Source organism: Cherax quadricarinatus, chromosome 56 (assembly GCF_038502225.1).
Source record: "Cherax quadricarinatus isolate ZL_2023a chromosome 56, ASM3850222v1, whole genome shotgun sequence".
NCBI lineage: Eukaryota > Metazoa > Arthropoda > Malacostraca > Decapoda > Parastacidae > Cherax > Cherax quadricarinatus.
Window position 1 is genome coordinate 21,780,403 of NC_091347.1, and position 9,123 is coordinate 21,789,525.

The 9,123-nt window shown below is 34.7% G+C and overlaps 1 protein-coding gene across 6 annotated transcripts in view; it reads right to left on the reverse strand.

The window, feature by feature from the left end:
• The window catches only part of LOC128700786 (polyamine-transporting ATPase 13A3), a 79,764-nt gene extending 77,208 nt beyond the window's left edge, over positions 1-2,556 (reverse strand). For all 6 annotated transcript variants that reach the window (XM_053794237.2, XM_053794239.2, XM_053794238.2 and 3 more), the window contains exon 1: positions 2,403-2,556. The gene's annotated coding sequence lies outside the window, so the exon portion shown is untranslated. The remainder of the gene's footprint in view (positions 1-2,402) is intronic.
• Between the last annotated feature and the right edge of the window lie 6,567 nt (positions 2,557-9,123).

Consider the following 9,123-nt stretch of genomic DNA (forward strand, 5'->3'; position numbering starts at 1 on the left):
AGAGTTACAATATCAAATATATTTTTATTGCTTAAAATAAGATTTAAAATTTTAGATAATTATAAAGGGAACTTGATGCTGTACTGTACACATAAAACTTGCAACTCATATTTTATAAGAAATAAATTAATTTAAACTGATAATAGCAATCCCCTAGGTAGTAGGCTGGTAAACAGCAACCACCCAGGGAAGTGCTACCATCCTGCCGAGTGTGAAACGAAGGCCTGTAATTGTTTTACACGATGGTAGGATTGCTGGTGTCTTTTTTCTGTCTCATAAACATGCAAGATTTCAGGTAAGTCTTGCTATTTCTCCTTACACTTAGGTCACACTACACTTGCATGTACAAGCATATATATACACACCCCTCTTACTAGTTCTTGTTCATTTCCTCTTATCTCTATGAGGAAGTGGAACAGAATTTTTCCTCCATAAGCCATGTGTGTTGTCAGAGGCAACTAAAATGCCGGGAGCAAGGGGCTAGTAACCCCGTCTCCTGTATACATTACTAAAGTTAAAAAAGAGAAACTTTTCTTTTTCTTTTTGGGGCACCCTGCCTCGGTGGGATACAGCCAGTTTGTTGAAAGAAGAAGAATAGCAATCTGTGTCCAAGATTTTTATTACAATAGCTATGCCTCCTCCTCTACATGGAATGTGCTTGCAAGTTGCACAAGAGACTGTCTTTCAGTATTGAAACATTCTTTCAACCTGAATTACCCGTGAAGAAAAGATAAAGATGTTGCAGAACAAACTTGAATTGAGACAATGTTTTGCCAAGTATAGAATTTCATTAAGTCACGACTTAATAAAGCTCTTCATAGAACAAACCATTACACCAATAACAGCGTGTTTTGAAACCCAAATCATTTCTTCAGTACTGTCTGAAGTATGCCATTTGGGTCCAACCTGAATTACCTAAATAGCTACAAGTAGACGAGTAAGACATGCACAAAACCTTATTCATGAATTTGCTAGTATTATATATAATTAAGATTAATGTAATGAACATCACTAGACTGTAAATTTGATACCATATACAAGGGCAGACATATGATATATTAGCTATTTTTTATGGGAATATACTAGGTTCAGTCTTCATAACATGTCACTTCTGTATATCTAACTGCACGCAACATGAATTATCAGAGAAAACTATTAATTATGATACTGTATTTATATGCGCTATATACAGTGGACCCCCGCCATACAATATAATTTCATTCCAGAAGTATGTTCAGGTGCCGTTACCGAACGAATTTGTTCCCATAAGGAATACAGTGAATTAGATTAGTCCGTTTCAGACCCCCAAAAATACACGTACAAAAGCACTTATATAAATACACTTACATAATTGGTCGCATTGGAAGCTGATCGTAAGGCGGGGGTCCACTGTATTATGAATGATGTCTAAATGAGATACACACCATAAAAAAAAGAGAAAATTAATCTTTTTGTACATTAATAAATCCAAGGATATTTGTCTGGCATCCAGGAGCCCAATCAAACAGATATTGAACTGGGTTACCAGGTGCAAGTTTATTCAGATACAGGTACACATATAGTTACATAAATTGTCATATATAACAGCATATGTGTAAGTTACCCAGGATAACCCAAAACACTCAAAGTGACTTATATCCATTGGGGTCCTAGTAATATCTTATTTAAACCTAGTGTGCCACACTAGTTTATTCTCAAATTGCTTATCTGTTTATATTTACGTTTTTATAAGTTTATGGAACAAAACCAAACTTACAACTGGTTGCTAATTATGTAAATAGGCTTAAAAAAAACTCATTACCTGGTTGCCGGAAAAATCGAAACTCCCAATTTATAATAATTAAATATAGGATGTAAATGCGAATACAAATTACATGTACTGTAAGTTTATTCAGGTATATTGTAATATTCTTGCACGATGTTGACCTAAAGAAATAAAAGTATTTGAGCTCACACTAGTGAGAAAGAATGAATGATATGAGATTACTAGAGTAGGCCTATAGTTAGCATCTTAAGTTTTGTTACAAGTGTATAAATGACCAGAAACAGGTGGTAATAATCACGTAAATATGTTAATGCTCTTAACGCAAGTCAGACTAAATTTATGCAAATTGATCTTAAATAATTCGTCACTAAGATATTTTTAATGTTTTCTTTCCAACAAATAAAAATAGCTTCGATACCTTTGAATATTTCTTGAAGTTTAATATTTCCACCCAGATAATTACTAAAACACTGTTCTTTTTTTCTTGTTTTATGTTAAATTAAGCTATTAACAAAACTTTGTCTGGTAACAATATTCAACAGGACAGCCACAGGCACACACCTCACTATATATAACACCAGTTGTTTAATGAAAAGTTATGTAGCCCATATACTATACCATGAAGCTGGCTACCCACCTGGGACATTGTTAGCAGCAGAAACAGCAGATAACAGCAGCAGCAGCAGCAGGAACAACAGCAGCAGCAACAGCAGCAGCAGCAACTGACACTTGGTTTCTCAACCATAACAAACATCAGCTGTACTTCTGTTTTTTTCCTACAACACACTGCAAGTCTCCATATTTGTCCCATTATATGCAAAATTTCAATCATAGTCATCTATATATTAATACAAATGTGTTATTCAATGATTAATCGAAATTGTTTTTAAAATTTTATTAGGATTTTTGACAGATAAAAAGTGTATTATAATAGAATAAATGCTTGATGTAACTCTTCTTGGGAAAAAAAGTCGAGTTACGTCATCGGTTAATAAAATAATATAATGTTAAACCTTTTTATTTAATATATTCACAACTTAAGTATATCATGGTTTTTATATATTCTGAAAAAGAAACAGGAGAATAACTAATGAACCAAGCTTTCAGCTCATACTTCAATGTCCTCTTTCAGATATGTACGAAAGCACTAAACCCACATGGGTCATACAGCGCTGCAGTACCATGTAGTTAGCGCAGATTTACAAAATTGTCTTTTTATTCATTACAAAATAAACTTTAACTCTTATATTGGTCAGGAAATGTAATTACTGACAACACTTAAAAGCAGATTTCTTAAAAAAAAAAAATATACTTTTGTGTGTTTATGATTGAGTCTGAATGCCTTCCATCCCCCCATAGGCACTATAATCCCTACGGGTTTAGAGCTCCCCATGATTAGTAAAAAAGAGTGTGTTTATGATGACTCAGGTGTAATTACAGAACAAAAACAGAGTATATTTACCTAGCAAATATATCTTGCAGGATGTATTTTATGTACAAAACATCCATACTTATTACTGCACCTATTACATACATAGAACACTTAACTCTGATATTAACCCTCCCCTCAAACATCTCCTTGCCAACCTCAACAGAACACATGACCATAACACAAGGCACAGATCACTCTTTGATGTTCCTCGTGTCCATCTCACACTATGCGAAAACTCAATGCACATAAAAGGCCCTAAAATCTGGAATTCATTACCTGTAAATATAAAAGAAACACAACCTGTTTATAAATTCAAGTCTCTACTCAAAGATCACTTACTCACCCAAAACCAAATAAATACTGAATAACTGAACCTTATAAATTGTATATCTTAAATGTTTCTCACAATTATATCACATAAATGTTAAACCTAAAACCGAATCTAACTTTATTATTTTTTAAATACACTACCTAACAGAATCCTTCATATGACTGAATGTACAACAATGCATACAACCATATGACCTGTCTTTGTAATACTCACTTGTGCTTTATAGTAATCTGTTTACATTAATGTTTTATCACTGATTTCATCATTGCTTAGTTAATCTTAAGTTAATTTTAAGCCAGCCCGTAATGCTATACATAGTATAAGTGGCTTTGGCATGCTGCTCTTATCTGTATTTTTTTGTACCTCTGTATGTGTGCTCAAATTGATAATAAATAAATAAATAAATAAAAATGTCAGTGTCAGGTGTGTATCAGCCAGGAGACACACATATGGTCACCTCATGGCAAGATTCAGTGCCTCTGCCAGAAATGTCCTCTTTTCAGGAACAAAATTATTATTATAATCAAAAAGAAGCGCTAAACCACAAGGGCTATACAGCGTCAGGAACAAAAGAATGAACACTATTGGCCTAAACTAGGCAGGTCTAACTCACACCCACTCATATATTCATCCAACCAGTATCTAAAGTTTTCCAGAATTATCATACCAATGACATTACCTGGGAGTTTGTTTCACTAATCTGCAACTCTATTGCCAAACTGGTACCTCAATATGTACTTTCTCAAATTAAATTTGTTTATCTAATGGATTAAAGAACATCTGGACTTTATTTCCAACCTTTCCCTCAATGCCTGATACTCTCACCTCTTAATTACCATCCTCTCAGAAAGTTTCACCTTCAGAATTGACTAAGATAAGATTGTATCCGGATTTTTAACCCTGGAGGGTTAGCCACCCAGGATAACCCAAGAAAGGCAGTGCATCACCAAGGAACCTGGAGTTTACCTGGAGAGAGTTCCGGGGGTCAACGCCCCCACGGCCCGGTCTGTGACCAGGCCTCCTGGTGGATCAGAGCCTGATCAACCAGGCTGTTGCTGCTGGCTGCACGCAAACCAACGTACGAGCCACAGCCCGGCTGGTCAGGAACCGACTTTAGGTGCTTGTCCAGTGCCAGCTTGAAGACTGCCAGGGGTCTGTTGGTAATCTTATTTCCCCAGGATGTGACCCACACCCGTCGACTAACACCCAGGTACCTACTCGCTAGCTAGGTGAACAGGAATTGAACCACAGACCCTCTATGAAGCAAGAGCATTGCCTACCAGGCCACGAGCCATGACTTATTACATTCATGGGGGAGCACTAAACTCACGGGTTATTCAGCACTTGGGGGATTAGGGCATATTCAAGATTGATCCAAGGAAAGAAGGGCTAATCCATTCACTTGGATCAGAGCCTCTCATCAGCATTAAGGAACCACCATTGATGGGACAGGACTTATTAACTGAACTGACTTATTGCACAGATGTTGACTTCTATATACAGCACATGAGCTCACCCTTCAAACTTTGTCAGTGATCTATATCACTTAAGGACTTCCTTGTGATAACAATATTTAAGTTTAACAAGAGGCCCTGGATGATTGGGTACCTCTTTAATTATTATTATTACTAGTATTATAATTATTATTATAGTACTACTATTATATTCACATGGAAAGGGCTTAAATGTAAGGGTCAAGCAATGCCTTGTTGTTAGTGGCCTGAGAAAGGCCACTGGTGAGACAGTCAAGTATTACAGCTAAAATGTCTGGCTGAAATTGAAGAGAAATTTAATATGTTAAAGAATATTTTTCAACATATTGGTCATTTCTCACTGAGGTTGGGTGATCCCCCCCCAAAAAAAAGAGGAAATGGCAAGCTTTGGTAAACAAGATTTAAAAAAAACTATGATTCTTTTAACTGGAAACATAAAATTTTATTCACGTATCTTCTACACAATAGACAATTTATGAATATATGTACTTAACACTACAGTATTAACTGAAAGGAAAACTTGGTAAATACATTTAAACCTTTGGCACATTCTGAAGTTTTCCTCAACATTTTATTCTAAAAATACAATATACATAAGTAGCAAATAATGTAAATCAGTGAAAGTTAAATATTGTATCTGAATATTTACAGCCCTCAAAAAAACTGTAAATAATAATGAAGTTTTTTCACAGTACAATGATGACCTAACAGAAAATATCAACTTGTAGTAACATACAGGACACTGCTAGTCACTGGTGCTCATTGCAACCTGTCCTCCTAACACAAACCCTGATTTTTCACATTGCTGCATATATATAATGCAGTTTCTCTACATATGTTATTTAGGTTAAAATAGGTTAAAGTCAATTCACCAAATTTCACCAACTGCAACATACAATAAAACCAATAAATGCAATTTATAAAAAGCAAGACTATGTTTTCCAACACAAACATAAAGTCCACTAGTTCACAGTCTCTAGTGTCACAGTTGCTTTGCCAATGATCTCGAACCAAATTAAAAAAACAGCATTTGCTTATGAGGATAAGCTGGCATAGTGACAACAGTGATGTAAGTCACTCTCAGATCACCTATGCTTCTATGACCTTACATGGGCACTCGTTCCTACTGTATAACCTTCATATTTGGCACTTTATATATTACTATAATACTGAGTATACAGACATTTCCTAGGCAACAGAAGTTTTATTTAGAATATTCCAACACAGTGAAGCATATTCATTTTACATAAAGTGTGAAGATGAAAAACACTTAATTTGGAAAAAAAAAAAGGTAGAAATAAGCTTAAATGGAAGAAAATTTGTGCTTCCTGCTATGTTATTATATAAACATATAATAACAAGAAACATGAACAAATAACAAAAACATATATAATAATAAAGATAAGAACTAATACAGTTGCTTATGAAGTAATAAAAGATGGTTGTAAGAGATGACAATAATATAGTGCATCACCATAAAAGTGAAAAAATATCAAAATGGAATCACCATATTTTGAAAGGGACTATAGAGCAATATTTAATTTAAATCTTGAATCAGTTTGAAAGTTGAGAAAAATAGTCACCAGTCTTTGTACTAGCATTGGCCCCAAAAAACACTCATGAAATACTCGGTACTCTTACTCCCCAAATATTGGTCAGAATGATACATGTCATGACTTTCTAGAATAATGTTTTGTGCATTTAGTGCCAACTGGTGGTAGGCACTTGCATAAATTCTTAACTAACTCATACTATGCAAACAGAAAACAACTAACCCAGTTTCATATACAGTACACTGAACCTCTGATACATATGCACCACCTCCAATTATTTTATCTAAAGATAATACTTTGTTTTCTTAACCTCAATGACCATCTCCCACCAGGGCAGGGTGATTCAAAGAAAACACATTCATCATCATTCATTCAATCGATGTCTTGCTAGGAGTGTGCTGACACGACACTTCAAATTACCTTCCAACTACAACATCCCCACTCCTCCTTCAGTCCACGCACTGCCCTTCCCACCTTCAGGATAAATATTACATGACAGACGACAGCACAAGCAAAGTGCACGGCTCTAAATCTTCCAATCTTTTCTCTTACAATGTAAAAGAAAATAGCCCTCTCCTGTGACACTGTGATCTTGAACCAGCTCAACGTATGGGTATAATCCAGTGTTAGTGTATAACCACACCCCTTACACAGCACCCTGAGTATAGATAAAATAAAGATGTTTTATGTTTTATTACTTTCAAATTGCTGGTGATGCACTGTACAATGATTTTTCTCTTATTCTAACCAATTTGTGCTCACAGGCAGTAGACTTATAGAAAATTAAGTGAAATCTAAAATTTTTACCATTCAGTAAAAAGCACCGTTTTATGAGTCTGAGAAAATTTACAACTACCCTGAAGTGTGGGTAAATTAAGCATTGGAACATATTATCTAAATATCCTCATGTTTATTACAACTGAATGTGGCACTATACACTATGTAAAGACTACATAATAAAACAGCAATAATTGACATCAATCAACTATGTAAAATTAAAATTCATAAAGGAATTGTTTAATTGTAATAATCTATCTTTGGTCGTAAAACTTTTGCAATGAATTCATTACTTATACATAAACAAGTGAATGTATGATTTTTTTAACACACTGGCCACCTCCCACCAAGGCAGGGTGACCTGAAAAAGAAACTCTTTCACCATACTTTGCACCTCCAGGACAAAGTCAGCTAACCAGTTTCCCTGAACCTCTTCACAAAATATTAACCCTGCTCACACTCCAACAGTCAAGTTTCAAAAACCATTCGTCTCCATTCACTCCTATCTATAACACTCACACTGTTGCATATCCAAGCTCCTTGCACAAAAAACCTCATTTATCTCCCTTCTTCCATCCTTTACTTGGATGACCCCTAACCCACCTTCTCAATACTACAGGTTTATAAACCCTCAGATTTTTCCTACTCTGATCCAACCTCTCTAAATGACCAAACCACCTCAATAACCCCTCTTCAGTTCTCTGAATAATACTTTTAGTAATCTCAAATTTCCTCCTAATTTCCACACTGAATTCTCTGCATAATATTTATGCTACACATTGACCTTAGACATGACATCTCCTCTACCTCCAGCCTCCTTGTCACTGCAACATTCACAACCTGTGCTTCACACCCATGAAAGAATGTTGGTACCAATGTATGTATATAAATATAATAACATGTAATAAGATCACATTAAACAGGTGATACCACTCTATGCAAAACAACTGAATGTAATGTCTTATTTGAGGTGATATCTCAGCCTTATAAGTCCTGATGTTCTATTATTTTCACAGGTCCTTGATAATGTGAGAAGTTACAAAAGTGCTCGAAATTTCACTATTTTCACAGTGGTTGTTTTGCATATAATAACATGTGAAATGCTTTTCTCAGCTTCAAGAAAGCCATAAAAGCATAAATACAGTAATTTAATTATCATTAAAAGCCTGCAGACAGCTCAGTCATTTAAGGCTTGGCAAGATTCAAAATTTACTTATAAAGCCAAACAAATCTTGTATATTTATATAAATGAAACTAAAATTATATTTCATGCAAGTTAGTACAGACAATGATCAAGAGTAGGGATCTTTCCAGAGGATTAAATTCAAAAGATGGTAACCTGATCTGACAGGACTTGATCACTTCGGTCAGTTGAAAGCTAAGAGGCAGACCAGGAGTTGTAGCTCATCTTCTGCATACTCAAGTAATAACTCATCTTGCAGATATGCACTAACACACAAAATTTGATAAAGCTTCGTATCCAAGCCAAACATCACCAGCTATTAAGGTTTCCAAATTTCTTGTTTATCTCTTACTTACACAATATTCTTAGTACATTCAGCAACTCTGAGTATTTAAACTTACTGAAAAGGGGACCTTCATATGGTACTATCATTAACAATTATCAATAAAGATAAGTCTACTAATAAAATTGGCACTAAAAAAATTTGTTGTAATATAATGGAAACTTGAATTTCTCAAGCTTAATCATTAACAAAATAAATATAAAATAACTCTTCATAAATTAAATTAATAAAGAAACTAATGCGAGT